Raw genomic sequence first — 17,061 nt, 5'->3', positions numbered from 1 at the left:
AGAACTTCCGGGTGAATGATAATAAGACCTGTCAATTCATCCCAAATGTTGATAAGAAAAGATGTTTTCTGAATAAATATATAAATCAACTCTATACAAATCACGGTAACTTTCCCAGCTATTGCAATCGCTTTAAGACTGACATTGTGCGCACCTTTGTGGAATGACTGAAGGTGATGCGCAGTACGTTGTCACTTGGTCCAGTTTGGAAAATTAACCGATTAATTTATTTACCAGCGTTGAGAATAAAGGATCTTAGATTACATTCCAATGACCAAACCAGAACCGATTAAAATCATAAAAAGTATAGCAGAAAATAAATATTATGTACCTTGAATGTTATTATCCTGTAAACAAACTCTCACTGCAAAATTATTTAAATTGTCTAATATGATAAACCGTATTTTTTTTTTTTTTTTTTTTAAATTTATCTTGCACACACGTGCAAATGCCGTGATTATTCTAAGTTTATTTCTGTACAAATTAGAGTTTGTTTATCTGTTATTTTTTTTAAACAGCTATTTGAACGCTGAACGAGTCGTTCACTTTGTTTAACCTTTCCGGCATGCTACCTTTTAAAGTTGGAGTTTTGACAAAAAAAAAAAAAAAAAAAGGTAGGCAGTTTAATTAGTCCTAGAGGAGTACACAAGTAAAATTTTGTGAAGATAGCACTTATCGTTTAATTCCATGGGTGTGCCCAAAGTGGGCACACTGACTGAATAGAGCTTCGAGAAGAGTGCTGAAACGAGCATTGTTGTCAATGAACTGACCGATGAGATGCGGAGAAACAAAGAATACACTCTCAGTTGTCCTAGATTATCGGTGAGCCCGGTCTGGCACACCTAGGGTTCGCCGTTTGATTTTAGGCAAGATTTCAAGGTAAAAATTTAAAACTAATATAGAATAAGGAGATTAGCATACAGCCAAAAAAATAACATAGAAATTTCTTTTCAAACAATTCCTTTTATACCCTAAAAATAATCTGGAAGATTTCTTTGAAAAATGAGGGTCTTAAAAAACTAAACATGGCTAAAATATATGGATTGGTTTGCGTTGAGCTGCCATCTGCTATAAATAAAGAAGGTTCAGAGTAACCTATAAATCCTTTTTCATTCAATTTTTCTGTGCGTAAAGAAGGAAATTTTTAGGTGTGTCTAAACTGAACACACTGTGCCGCAGAGGGTTAACTTCTTTGTATACATATTGTTCAGTTATTTATTCTTTTTACAAGCGGCAAATTGTATCCTATGTTTTCCATTTTCAATATGCATGTATATCAATTATGTTTATTCAGTACTTACGGAAAATCTCGTCGACCACAAGAGACGGCGCCAATCGCGCCAAACCAAAAAAAAAAAAAAAAATTTTACTAAATGCAAGGAAAAAAAACGTTCTATTCTTATTTTTCTTTTAAATTTATTATATTATCATTTATTTATATTTAATTTTTCATTAAAAATTTCCATTATTTTTTATTAAAGAGATATACTGTAAAAGCAATTTATATTTTTTTATTATTTATTATTTTCGCTAGGTTTTTAATTTTCACGAGAAAATATAAGTCTCGCGAAATATTTTTTCGCCTCAAATAATAATAAAAAAATTAATACTCTTCTGAAGAAGACTTTTCCATTTTTGGCGAAAAATCACGTAGTTTGGCGTCTTCTCTTTAATAGGCAAAAATGGTCGACGGGATTTTCCGTAAGTACCGTTTATTCTTAATACAGATATTTCTTGGCGGTGCCATAGAGTTATCCAGTCAATAAGTAATGGCCCCAGCTGGGGAGGGCTGCAGGTTGTTACTTATTAGCATCAAACTGTCCCATTAATTCCCTACATATGTCTTTAGGCGGGGCAGGTTAATAAATATATATATGTAATCTGCTTGTGACCTCTCTCCAAATTCAAATTTGTTGATTTAAATATTCGTCTCCAGTCTACACCCACCAACCCCCGAAAATTTTCAGCGGATGCAGCAAGTTCAGAACACTTTACACAAAATTAACTTCAGTAATTTGATAAAATTAAATCATGCAACAAGGACAATAAAATATTCCAGATATTGAAAAGTAAACTGTACACTTTTTGGTTTGGTTTATTTGATTATAGCAAAGCACTCGAGGGGTATCTGCCTAACGGAAGGGATGCCTTCGGGGAGGACTTTCCAAGGGAAACTGGCTTGTAGACATATACGCATGAGGAAAACGCTCCTGCAGAACTTGGAAAACATAGCATGGATTACTGAAATGAAGCACAGATATGAGACTATACGGATACAGAAATCTGCAATATTGCAGATAATTTGAAATTCTTCAGGCTCAGGAGATTAAAAATCACCGGTAGTTCCGCTTCTGACCGGCAGAGTTGGATTCTCTATAGAAATATGTATACACCCTTTCCTCGCCCACCAATGGATAAGTGCAAAAAACCTCAACTCGGGTTTAAACACCGGCAAACGGATCTACTGCGTTCTATAGATTACCCCATGCATAACATGAAACGAGTAAGTTTCCCTTAAAGAGGCTCTTCACAAGAGCTGTCTTCTCCTTAAGCAGATAACCCTCGTGAGCTTAACTATACCTTGATTAATCAAACACACCCTTTCTTGAAGTAAATTTGAGCTGATACAACGGCAGATGAGAGATATCTGTCTAAGGAATATACATTCTACAGAAACATTTTAAGGAAGTTAACCCATATTTACTCAAAGTGTATTAAGGCAAACGCCTTCTGTTCATACAACATACTTCAAAATCTCAAATATTTTCCAAATAATGCCTCACAAAATTATCAGATATTTTCTAGTCAGGTACTACAGGAGCCTTTCCGTCTAAACACTGATGTAAAAAAGAATCTGAAACATAAAACAACGAATTTTTTTACGCATGCGTGTAAGAAGGAGAGGAGGTTTATTCCGTCACAAAGGAAAAATTCAGTAGTCGCGAATGAAAAACAGTGAAAAACCTCACAAGCCATCCAGTTCCTTTTTTCCCTCGCAAATGCAGAAAGAAGCGGTGGAACTACAAGGATTCAGACACATTATTCCGCACAAAAGTTAGGTCAGCTTCGAGAGTGGCAGAGGTTTCCCGAAGATAACGTTTGAGAGAAAGAATCTGAGAGATAGCAAAGACTGTGGTAAAAAAATGTGCAATAAACAAGCACAAAAAGCTGATTATGTTTTGATAACTGTCTCACAGTCGACTGGTTAGAAACCATAGTGGTGTAGAAAATCGGAAACTGACTTTTTCAGCTTAGTGCATTTCGTTAGCTGAAAAACTCATAATTTGCAAATCGGTGGGAAATTAAATGGCCTAATTTTATGTACACAATTACAGCGAAATTAACCTTTACATTTACAAAATGTAAGGAAATAGTTCGGAAGAAAGATTATGCTCCGAATGTATTGGGTTCTGGTTATTATTAAAAATTATAAAAAGAGGTACATGCAAAAAACGCTTCACAAAAATAATATGCAGGATTTTTTTTTTGTTTGTTTGTTTTCTTTATAAGTATGGAGTATGGAAAAGCACACTCGGGCTATCTGCGTAAGGGAAGGGGTAACTTCGTGGAGGACTTTCTACAGGAAAATGACTCGTATCCACGTTACAAACAGAAATCCGTGAAAACGACCATGCAGCCAGCCCATTCGCCTGGAATCGAATCCAGGTTAAACTATCGGTGTTCACAACTCGGCCACTGGCGGGAATTAATACATACGAGAAATGACTGTGATAGTCCATAAAGAAGTAACATAAGATCCGTTAAATCATCTTAGATGCAATTTCTTTGACTAATTACCGCCAATATTTCCGAAATCTCGCTTTTTTTTAAAACATTTAATGCCTTGCTATAATATATTTAATTACATATTCTCCAATCCATAAAAAAGTTTAAGACAAAAGATTTCGCCTTAAACTATGGTAATTCTTTCACAATATAAGTTGCCGATAGAATACACATAAAGCCTTATGATTAACAACTAGGTTTAAGACGCTTATGATAGAAACAAACTGAAAAATATGGGCAACGAAGATGGGAGTAAAATAATAATAATTCTGTGCATAAACTTTTCTTGTATAGAAACAAATGATGCAACTAACAAACAAACAACTTCAGTCATATGAACTAGTCTTCTCATTCCATTTCTGAAATTAAAACTTAAATATTATATTGCAGTACCAAAAAAAAACATCCTTAATTAACGCCACGCGAAAAGCATAAAAGTAATTCGCCAAACATCATATGAACGCCAAACAGTCACATGAACTAGTCTTCTCATTCCATTTCTGAAATTAAAACTTAAATATTATATTGCAGTACTAAAAAACATCCTTAATTAACGCGACGCGAAAAGCATAAAAGTAATTCGCCAAACACCACAATTAGTAGCTTATCCCTTTCAATGGGATTATTTTAGCTCGCAATAAGAGGACACCGCGAAATGTTTTTACACACACACAGTGGCAAATGGAACAACACGCAAAGGCATGACGCTTCGAAGTCTCACCGGTTATTTTTGACTTTTAACGTTGGATTTCCTCAGCAGCTAGGGAGGAGGTAGATGACATAGGAATACACGGATTCTTATTAAAAAAAAAGGTGATAAATTTTCAAATAAAATGGTGCTTTTCTGTGATTTTCATGCGATAGAAAAATGTCAATTTATGAAAACTTTTACAACATAACATATGGTTAATGTGTTTTGAGAAGCATTTTTTACAAAATGCAGTAAAATAAAACGTATTTCCTCGCGTATTTTTCTCCACGGCTTTTGAACACTAGGTTCTGAATTTTTTTTTTTTTTTTTTTTTTTTTAATATTCCTGCAATTTTTCCCTTTTGAGTGCGTTTAGAGAGCGAGCTCGCCTAAATTTTAAAATGGATTCGTCTACGTAGTGATTGATTTAGTCTCACTCAAAGATAAACTCTCACAAACTACCTGCGAAGGTCACGCCGAAACCTTCCCTTTTAACTGCTGAACTTTATGCCAGCTTAATGCAAAAACCGACCAGTCAGAGCGAAGCAAACACGAAGTGATATTCAGTATATGATTTTGCTGAGTCAGCTGCACATTCACCGTATCTAATTAATTATTATTTCAGGCCTAAGAATTAGCAGTGACAACTATAAGAATGGACGAGATTCAAGTTACAGAAGAGCAGAAATGAAGATATCGTAATGTTAATATTATTATGTGATTTTAATGGAATGTAAGTTTTTTTTTTAAAGAAATAATATTGTGATAGTTACCGTAGTTTATCCATGACCACTTTTGATTTGTTATGATCTTACTGTAACCGCTTCTTTCGGAAATTAAATTATTCGCATAATATTCTTCTTTCGATTTTAGGACGATAAAATTAGTAAAAAACGGGGAAAATACGCGAGGATATACGGTAATACATAAAGCGGTAACACTGTTATCCAACAAAAGGATTACATAAAATGCATAAAATGTTTTAGTTAATATAGAATTGTTTCAAAACATTATGCCGCAATAAATCAACGTACAATCTTGCATTCCGTTACAATTTCTGTTACATGGACCTTTTAGCATGAAACAATTACCCCACTGATGGATCTTCCTTCAACGTCTATTTTCTCATTTCTCAGAAAGAAAGATGAATCGATAAATTAATAATTGTAACATGAATCGATAATAGTTAAATATCCATAAATGTACAGTGCCTACTAATAAAGAAGACTTTTCCTGGCAAACAAAAGACATGATGAGAGGGAAAATTAGTGAAAACTAGCACTTTCGCACCAGATTTTGTAAGAAATGCAAGTATATCTACCGGAGATGATTATATGGCTGCTCTAGAAATAGTAGCACAAGTGAAATAAGTAATTTTTCAGAAAAAAAAAAGTAAATTAAGCACGACTTCTTCCCAAATGGCAGGGTTCAAAAAATGGCTTTTGGAGTCAGGGGGATAAGTCACCAGAAAATACTCAGAGTGCATTACTATAGGCAGGCTAATATTACGCTTATACATAATAATAACTAAACAAATAATTAACGAAATTTTTAACCTTCCTGCTTGTTAACAAATTTCGGTTATTTTTGTGTAAAAATCAGTAGTTTATTATTCACAAAGAAATGTTAAAATATACACCTTACTTCTCATTTGTGAGAATTATTTCCAGGAACTGCAGTATAAATGTTCTAGTCTTTCTCACATGGAAAGTCGGTACTTACACAAGGCAAAAGGCACCCACTTAAGGCATTCCACTCAAAGCATACCTGTTCAATATTTAGATGCAATTTAATTAACATAAAGATTAATAGTAAAATGAATTATTTCTATTCAAAGCCGTTAAGGGTGAGGCAGATGAGAGACTTGCCTCAGATAAACGGCTAGGAGGGCCGCCAAATTAGCTTAAAAAAATCAGAAATACCTTTTCAAAAAAGGAATTATAAGTGTTAAATTTTAACCCCGAAATTCATCCAGAAACAACTTTTTAATAGCATACTCGAAGCAATAAAAATGCACTACACCAGTGTTTCCCAACCTTTTTTGTGATATGCCCCACCTAATCCTCTCTAAAATTCTTATGCTCCCCTAGAAAATACATAATTTTTAATATCAAAAATTGAAATGTTCATGAAACTTGAATAACAGGTTTTAAAAAGAAATTTCTAAGCATTTAAACGTCCATGTCTACAGTAAAAATTCTTTATAAAATATTTAAAAACATTTTACTTATACATCACTTACATTAATCTTTATTTTTCGGAATAAAAAATGAAATTTCGAAAAATTTCGATAACTTGAAAATATGGAAATTTGAACATTCCTTGTCCCCTTAAACTCTGGAAGTGTCCATTTTCGAATTGCCGCAACTCTGGAAGGGTCCATTTTCAAATTGCCGCACGTTGGGAAATACTGCACTACACTCTTGTTAACAGTTTTCATTCTCGGTGCTATATGATAAACCATCTGGTTTCCATAAATCAGCCTTTTTAAGTCATCTGCTGAAACAGCCGCCGCTTCTTAATTTGTGTTGAATTACCACAGTGTCAAAGCAACAGAACAAAAAAAATTTTAAACATGAATTAATAAAAGCCATAGAAGAAAAACCATGAATTAACTAATTTACATTATTACACTGCCTTACAATATCTCATTATAAATATACACGGCTGCAAACAGAGAAATCTAAACGCAAATGTATTGCAAGTCAGTTTCTCGCTAAAATTTGTTGTTGAATGAGATTCATGGTTCAAGTGTTTTTGTCCCGTTGTATACATATTTATTTTACCTTCGAACTCAACAGCTGTTTACATTTATGATTACTATTGAAACTTGTAATCTTTTTCAACCTTCTTCGCCCCAACCATCCCTTTCACCATCGTCAGACGATTATGGCCCCACCTCCTTTCCAAAATTCGAAAACTACATATTAAATTTAGATTATTTTGTATGTGTTTTATAAATTAAACATGAAAAGTATACAGAATGTTGATAAACAACATAACTTGAATAAAAGTAGTTTTTTAACACTAATATAGAATGTTTTTTATATTCATAAACTAAAAGTAAATACTTAACAAGTACATAAAATGCCGAACGCATTCCCTTGCTGAAACTATGAAATTTACCCCAGGAGGGAATTCCCTCCCTCCCTTCCAGCTGAGAGCCCCTGTTATAACCAATCTTTCTTGAAAACTAAGAAAACCCCCCTTAAGTTTCACTTTCTATCAAGACTAGAATGGTAAAATCGGTAAAATCGCTGAACACTGGTAGTTCGGTCCGAGGTTCGAATCCCGCGAACGGGCTGGCTGCATGGGCGTTTTCGTGGTTTTTCCCATGTGTAACGTGTATACGAGCCAGTTTTCCTTAGAAAGTCCTCCACGAAGGCATCCCTCCCCTTAGGCAGATAGCCCTAGTGTGCTTTGCCATATTCTCAATACACCAAGACTAGAATGTATACAAGAAAGTAAGACACGGCTTCTCCTTCCTAATTGTTCTTTTGCTTAAATGAAGGCAATAAAATATACCGTATAAAAAATAATAACAATAAAAAAAAAAGAGGTTTGAAATTTGTTACGGAAGAACTAAGAAACTTACTTAAATTCTGCTAGTTCTAAGGCAGCTGACATAAAAGAGCACATTTTAAAATCGTTTTCCGCTGATTCTAAGAAACTAATACAAAAAGAATACCTTTTTTTAATTTAAATCTGAATTTGCTAAAACACACTTCATGAAGTATAAGAACGATAGATATATGAAAAAAGGAAAACGAATGAACATAAATGCGTGCTGTTGAAAATGGAGTTTTGAAAAAAAAAAAAAAAAGTCCTATTCCACGAGTTGCCTGTCAAGTTATCCAAAATTTCTCATATTTAAGCCACACGGGGTAATCGGTGACGTGTAGGAAATACAGAAATGAAATATGAAACTATTATAATTATTGATATAAACTTTATCACTAAAAAAACCATGCTTAAAAACATCTGGCATAAATCGACGGACCAAAAATTATTTCGGTGTCCACCATTTAGGAAAGATATTTTGCGAGGACTTTTTAAAAGAAACAGGCTCGTATTCATTTCACATATAGAAACAACCCTCATGTACCCAGCCTGTTCGCAAGGAACCTAACTTGGATTAGTTAATAGCGCTCGGCGGTCTTACCCACTCAATCACAGTTTACAAACATAATTGGGAAATACCATACAGACGAGCAGAACTTATTAGGAAGAGTTTTTGAAATCAAATATCTATAAGACAAGGGTTTTATCCCGAGTGAATACGACAAAGCAGAATAAGGCATATTCCTAAGGAAAAAGATTTATTCAAAGATGCCTACAGAACACTGTCTATCATTTATGTTAAGCATGGGTAAGCCATGAAAACAATTATGCAGCCAAGCCATAAAAACAATTATGCAGCCAGTCTTTTCGTCAGGATTCAAACCGGTATCGAATTACCGGCGGTCTTCAAGGGAACTTTTCACACTTCACCACTGTAAGGGGAAGGTAAAGTCGCGTGTGCAAACTGGAATGGAACTTTTCAGTTTTCGTAGGTGTGAAATCGGTCGTTCCCTGTGGTGCACTTTGGAAAACGTTCTCGGTGATGAGATGACTAAATGACAGATGAGTATTGGCCATTCCTGACGAATGCATTAAATTGCAAGTGGGCGGGTATTTGAAAGAAGTTTCACATGCATGAATGTGCAGCTCACTCAGAGAAACCGTCGATCGAATGTCAGTTTATGTTTGCTTTGCTGTGATTAGTTGGTTCTTATACCAGGTTAGCATAAAGTTCAGCAGTAGACACAATCCTTATACCAGTTTACGTGACGTAGCAAGGTTTTGTTGCCTAGCAACAAAGTTTAGCTTATACCACTTCTTGTACCTTGCAAAGCCCTATGTGAACAACGAATCCTATCCATTCAGCCATTGGTGGGTAGGATTAATCTTTGAAAGGAAAGGATTTATTGATCTATGTGAAAAGTGAAGAAATATAAAATTATGAAGCTGTAAATTCATTGTAGTTAACCTTTCGAACCAATGACAAAATATGTTAGATAATTTTAAGAAAGCCCAACGTTTTTAACATTAAGATCATGGTCATTCTATATTAGTTTTAACAGTGCAAATTCAAAACAGTTCAGGATTTTTGAGATGCTTTCCATTTTGGGCACACAGAAGGGGCCGTAAAATCTTTTGCTGTCTCCGGGTTCTGAACAACCTTGCTACGGCTCTGGAGAAATGGAACCTTCTGAATTAATTAAAGCAATTTATAAATATTTTCAAAGTAGTCAGATTGCAAAGAAACACATGCTTAAATCGAAAATGTAACTTATGTTTATGGAGCCAAGCATTGTAAAATACCTCTTGAGGCTGGATCACCAAGGAAAACGAAATCTTATAAATTAAGAGGTGTCATTTTTCCTTTATTTTATTAGATTATAATTTTAAATTTCCTTCTGTAAGAAAAATAAAAAATTGCTTTTTAAAATTATTATTAAGACGCCATATATATCTATGAAGTATTGCTTAGTTGCTCTGTTGAATTGTTTTCATTTTCTAAATTTTATAATTTTTTTTTCCCCGTAACAGTTTTCTGTGTTAATTTTGTTATGGTAAAATAATGTTAAATAAACTGGTTTCTACACGCAATTCGGATTTTCAACTTCTGAACTACTGAAAAACTAATGTCATTGGATTTAAATAACCATACTGTAACTTAACATTTATTTAACTATCCAAATGATATAAATGCTGCAGAAATTTTATAAGAAATATTTAGTTTTAAAAACTAATAAAAATTCTGAGCTCAAATGGAGGTACCAAACCTTTGAGTTCAAAACACTACACTAGTTATAACACCTTTTATAGATAACTCATAAAGGAATTTAGTTCAGTCATATATGAATTTGAAAATTTCATTAAGAATATTTTAGCGCTACCAGTTACTATTGCCAGAGGTGAAAGAAATTTCATTAAATCAATAAAATATTGTATAATGTCTTCATTTGGCCAAGAAACACTGCAAAATACAAATATTGTTTTAGCAAAACATGAATTCAGCAATCAAATGAATTTTGAAATAATTATTAATGATTTTTGGTGCGATGAAAGCAACCTATATATAGGTTAATTTTGTAAGTGAGGTCCCATTCCGAATACCGTTCAAAACTGTGAAATACAGTCGGTCATCCGCTTCCTAACAGCAAGAAGCTTGAGATATTCATCGCCAGATATATCATGTCTACAGAGACGATGCAACGAGTGATGAAAACGGGTGAGATTGTTGAAGAATGGTCGCAGCACTGATGGATAGATGAAAAAGAACGTAGAAAATTTGCTATCATCATAAGCGGCAGAGTTCTATGAGAAGAGTATCCAAACATTCACTGTTCATTACGATAACCGACAAGCTAATTACGTAGAAAAACAGAAAATTGCATGTAAATTCCGGTTTCCCCCCTCCCTGAAAAATTTATCTTGAAAAATTGTTTTATTGCAAAATGGACCTTACTTCGAAAATACCCTTATATATAGTATTCAAAGAACTAATTAAATTGGGCATTTTTGTATTTAAAAACCTAATACTTGCACCAAAGCTGCTAAATAAGAAGATAAGACTTTATTTATAAGACCATTTTTTAGATTATCGCCTAGCAAATAAAAATTAGAAAAATTAATGAAGTGAACTTTATTGCTAGTGCAGTAAAAAATGCTTGCTATTAAACAGAAACTGACTTTTAAAGGGAAGGGGGGAACAATTTCTGATCAATTAACAATAACTAATAAAAGCGAATGTGTTTCGTAGTCTTAATGCAAAAACCAATTGTAAAACTCCACGCAAATATATGATCAAAATCATGCCTTTAAATCTTTTTTTATTATTATTTATTTTTCTGGATGTAAAGCATAAGATTATGAATAAAAGTCATATATTATGATGTAAACAGTTACATTTATTGAATTGTAGAGACATTAGTTTTTTTTTTTTTTTTTTTTTTTTAAAGCAGGCAAGATGAAAAAAAGAGCAATCACCTCCACCTCCGCCGAGAATCGAACCAGGGACCTCTGAAATACTGGCTCAGTGTGCTGACCACTACACCACGAAGGCACGCTAGGAAGGCGAGAGAAATGCCGTATATGCTCCCCCTTTTAAAGGGCGACTGGGGTTTTTAGGGGACCCAATCGCCAAATCCTGGGTGAGGAGAATCATCATCCAACACCCTTTTAGTTCGGGCGCCACTGTAGAGACTTTTTTTTTTAAAAGCAGGCAAGATGAAAAAAGAGCAATCGCTTTCGCCGGGAATCGAACCACGGACCTCTGAAATACCGCCTCAGTGTACCACTACACCACGAAGGCACGCTAGGAAGGTGGGAGAAATACCATATAGAATAAATAGGTGCACTATATAGTTAACTCTCACTGTATACAGTGGTAGACATTTAGCTAGCCTCTTGCTTCAGATGAAAATACCTAAACATGGCTCTCTTTCTACTACTGTATGAAAACAATTTATAACTGACAACATTATACTCATAATTTATAATCTAATTACCATAACAAAGTCTGACTACAGTATATTTTATAATGGCATTACAGGAATTACAATTACTAATATATTTGGAGGTTAGAATATTTACAAGAGTTATAAAGCTTGTATTTTCAGCAATACAAAATACAAACACAGAAATAAAATACTTCTGAGTACATATCACAGTCTATGATATTATACCGAATCGGCAAAATAGCATTTCAAGCAAAAATTCAGAGTTAGCCATGTACCCTTTCCAACCCATAGAAACCGATATCAAAAACAAAAATCTTTTTTAAACTCTTTGAGGGCCGACAAGTTGCACAGTGCTCCCGTTTTTATAAATGCCAAGACAACATTCCTTTTAGGACGAGCAAATTTTTTTTTATGACACTGCATGATTGGTTTTACTTTTTCCGCGCACGATCTACTGCAGAATATTAACATAAAAAACATTTATGATGCCGAAGTAGTACCACGCAGCTGCACTTGTTTTCTTGCAACAGGTGACCTACTATCCGTCTGGTGACCTACCATCCGCAAACCATGGTCAAAACCAAAGGATGCTGATTACGTTATCGTACTAAACCACACGAAAATCAGCACCACGCGAATAAACAAAAATGTAAATACAACTTTTATTTACATTACCAGATTATCATACTAAATCATACAACATTACCGGATGAATGCACTGATGTGGTCCTAAAGAGGACTTATCATACCACTCGATGGTCGTCATTGTACCTTGAAACACATTAAAAGAGAAATTATTTGGCATCTGTTAATTGAAACAGCCATATTTCACATTTGTCAATAGTCATAATTTTACTACTATAACCAGACATGAAAACAACTGACAGTCATCCCTATTTTATCATTCGCACAAACACTGTTCTGATGTCTCTCAACATGGCTAGAAATTTGTCTCCATTGTTGACATATCGCCATCACAATTCAAGTTACGTTATTCGAATAAGGTAAAGCTATTTGCCTAAAGAGAGGACTTTCTAAGGGAAACTGGCTCGTATTCACGTTACACATGGGGAAAACCCCGAAAATCAACCATACAGTCAGCCCGTTCGATAGGGTCGGAATCCAAGAATGGCCAGACTACCAATATTCAGCGATCTTAAGCACATCAGCCAATGATAGGAGCCATTACAACTAAAAAGGTAGACGAGGCAGCATCGCGGTTGTTGTTCCTGTCGTATTCCGTACAATTATTTGCTGAAGATGACCCCATAGATTCTATCGTCTGAGTGTTGGTACCATAGCAGAATCAATAAAATTCCTCTGATGATTTACCAACACATGTTGTATTACATGACTCATAACGAAAGGCAGATACAGGGTAGTCACTTATTATTATAGATATGGACCCAGTAGGTTTACCTGTTGCGAGGGCCCACAAGCGGCCGAGCGGTAAAGTCGCTGAACACTGGTAGTTCGGTCCGAGGTTCGAATCCCGCGAACGGGCTGGCTGCATGGGTGTTTTCGTGGTTTTACCCATGTGTAACGTGTATACGAGCCAGTTCCCCTTAGAAAGTCCTCCACGAAGGCATCCCTCCCCTTAGGCAGATAGTCCTCGAGGCTTTGCCGTAATTAAATTAAATAACCTAACCTGACCTGTTGCGAGAATACAGCTGTATTTACATTTCTTACAGCTACATGAAAAAATTACAAGTAACAGCGTTGAGAACCACCAGATTGACAAGGGAAGCACAGGACTTTGATCCCACAGATTTCGCTCAAGCCTACCAGTGGCCAAAACGGTAAAGTCGCGGAACACTGGTAGTTCCATCCGTGGTTCGACTCCTGGCGAACGGGTTAGCTGCACGGGCGTTTTCGTGGTTTTCCCCATGTGTAACGTGTATACGAGCCAGTTTCCCTTACAAAGTCCTCCACGAAGGCATCCCTTCTCTTAGGCAGATAGCCCTCGAGTACTTTGTCATCACAATTAAATAAACCAAACCAAACCTGGAGATAACTGTCTGGGTAAAAATATATTTACAGGTGCTCCTTGGCGAAAATTCGCGATTTCTGGCGGTACATGGACACGGAATTTGTGAAATTCTTTGACTTGTTAGTTTGGCTTTGTGCAGCGCAAAGCCAAACTAACAAGTCAAAGAACTGCACAAACTCGGTATCCTTCCATGTACACATCGACATATTTTCACTTAAAAAAACTGCACAAACTTGCCATTGCGCACTCCCTTGACTTTGTCCATGTACACATCAATCTATTTTCACTTAAAAAGTCAAAGGAGCAGCCAACAAAAAATACATAATCTCAATAAACTACATTTTAAATTCAAACAATGAAATAACATAAAAAAGGAATTTCATCTTAGAACTACACAAAGGAAATATCCACTTACTTTATTTAGAAACTTCTGTGTCTTCAGTCAAACAAAATTACTTAACAGCATCCAAAAACTTCCTAAAATTATCTGAACTACAGTCTGTATACTGGCGTCGCCAAATAAATTCACAAAAATAAGAGCCAAAAATATCTTCCGACCATACGCACTTCCTTTGTACAAAAAAGACACTTATAATACTAAGCAAACCTTCATTTACACACCAGTCAGGGCCCACCAGCGGCCGAGCGGTAAAGTCGCTGAACACTGGTAGTTCGGTCTGAGGTTCGAATCCCGCGAACGGGCTGGCTGCATGGGCGTTTTCGTGGTTTTCCCCATGTGTAACGTGTATACGAGCCAGTTTCCCTTAGAAAGTCCTCCACGAAAGGCATCCCTCCCCTTAGGCAGATAGCCCTAGTGTGCTTTGCCATAATTAAATACACACCACACACCAGTCAATTAATGCTTTTTTCTATTTCATTCCAAATCGTTCAGAAACTTCAAATTAATCTTATCACATTCAGCCATTTTACCGTGTAAACCACAAAATAACAACATACTTCCTAACCAACATCCAACACACAAGCAAGCCTTTACAAATCTTTTCCCATCATTCAAATTCACCGCAATTACGCAAACAATTAGGTCATATAGGGTTTCCATAACTCGGGTTACCATAAATGAAACAACAATTTGGCGATAAATGAAACATTTTAGCGATAATCCAAGGAGCACCCTTAAATATACTCTAACCATTGCCTGTATAAATATCGCTTACGCAACCACATTTTTGATGTAATGAATTTTTACTTCCTTGTACGAAGTAAAAAGGATGTATTGTAATCGCGAAAAGTTTCAGGCAGCATATTTCAACGAAACGATGTTTTTGCGTGATATCTGTGCATTAGGACAGAATAAAAGACTCTTTTCCTCCAAAAAAATTATAAAACTGCTTTAAAATGAATTCTGAAGACAATTTTTTGTGGCGTCTGTACGAACGTACGTACGTACGTATCTCGCATAACTCAAAAACGAGTAGCCTCAGAACGTTGAAATTTTGTATATAGGACTGCAATAACATATAGATGTGCACCTCGTATTTTGGCTGCAATCGGCCGCACCAAACGTATATAAATATATATATATATATATATATATATATATATATATATATCCATTCTGTTACCCGGCTCAGTGATCTCAGTTTTTTTACTCTTATATGTTTGTAAATTGCACATTTTTGCTTTAAAAATGATTGAATTATGTTGTTCTTATCATCCGATTAAGGTTTTTATGCCTTTAGTAAATCTATATGCAATATTTTTAGAATTATCAAAAATTTTAAAGTTGTTTAAGTGCCGCTAAGCCTAATAATTTTTTTGATGGCGGCCATTGCTTGTTTACATCTGAAACAGCGTAATAGTGGATTTGTTGCCAATCTAGAGAAACTTAGCTTCGCAACAACAAAGATAACGCCTTCATTTATTATTGCCAATTAAATCATGCTTAATCCTTTCTGGAATTTTTTCGAGGAAATAAGTATTTAAGATTTACTTCGTAATTTTTAATACAGATATTTTGAGTTTTTATGTAATGCTGCCTTGTCAGAACTGAATTAACTGAATGAGAAATACTCAATCGTCTGTGAAAAACTGTTTCTTTTTTGTTTTGTTTGCTTAATTTCTTTTATACATCGTCCAAGCTTTATTATAGTATTTAAATAGAACATGAGACAAAGATTAGATAATTCTTTAAATGATATACATTTTGTGCATTGAGTTATAATATGAACAAAATATAATACTGTTAAGTGAACCTAGCGCCAGAGTGTCACTATGGTAAACAAACAGAGTTAATTTTAAAGAATGCATTTATTCTACTGTGGTTTATGCGCTGTCGGCGAAGTAGATTTAATTCAATCCAATAAGTTTAAATTAAATGCAAGAAAAAATGCGTATAATTTAATTTCCCGTACAAGGAAGTCATGTGGTGTACATATCAGATTTTTTTTTAATGTTACTGGAAGTTGAAATGGCTTTGCAGCCTTTGTCCTGCCAGGAAGTTAAAACGTGCTCTGAAACACAAATGTGGTTTGTTAAATCACACATTCCTTTCGTTACAGCCATATAATTAACTCATTTACTTATGGTGTTCGGAATTAATGTTTATTGAGTTTTGAGGACCAAAACTTGCTTCAAGCGGATCATAACACAACGGTTGATTGGAATAGCTGCATGAGAATTATGCAATTAGTTGTTATTTTGTACTAGCTTTAAAATGAATGGACGTAACAAAATTGCGGGAAGAAGGATCCCCCCCCCCTCCTTGAAGCTGCAGAATATCTCCTTGTGCCAGATCTTTTCTTTTCGTCTAGCATCAGACCAAAGCAATGGAGAAAGAAATTAGCCAAAATGCACCAATAAAATGCCGTCAAAAACACATAGTTAGCTTGACCAAAGTACCAAATTTAATTTCAAAATAAACAGCCGTTAAACACCAATAAAAAAAAACGCGTCGATAGCTGGTTTTGAACGGAGTATTCATATTTGTGTCTCCATGTAATACCTCCAGGCTATCGAAGCTTGCTTGTAAGTACGAAATTTAAGAAGTGAAAATGTTACTTAGAACTTTAGCCTTGATTTTCTTCTTCTTTTAAAGGTACGGTCTTTCCCTTTACACATATATTCATT

The 17,061-nt window shown here is 34.9% G+C and overlaps 1 protein-coding gene across 3 annotated transcripts in view; it reads right to left on the bottom strand.

Moving 5' to 3' along the window:
- Positions 1 to 17,061, bottom strand: part of LOC118194556 (glutamate receptor-interacting protein 1-like) — a 91,811-nt gene that overhangs the window by 65,816 nt on the left and 8,934 nt on the right. The gene's annotated exons all lie outside the window — the stretch shown is intronic.

Source organism: Stegodyphus dumicola, chromosome X1 (genome assembly GCF_044657685.1).
Source record: "Stegodyphus dumicola isolate Sdum_Otavi_A_Nest chromosome X1, ASM4465768v1".
In the NCBI taxonomy this organism is placed as follows: domain Eukaryota; kingdom Metazoa; phylum Arthropoda; class Arachnida; order Araneae; family Eresidae; genus Stegodyphus; species Stegodyphus dumicola.
Note: the sequence above shows the minus strand (reverse complement) of the source record. Positions and strands in the feature narration are given on the sequence as shown.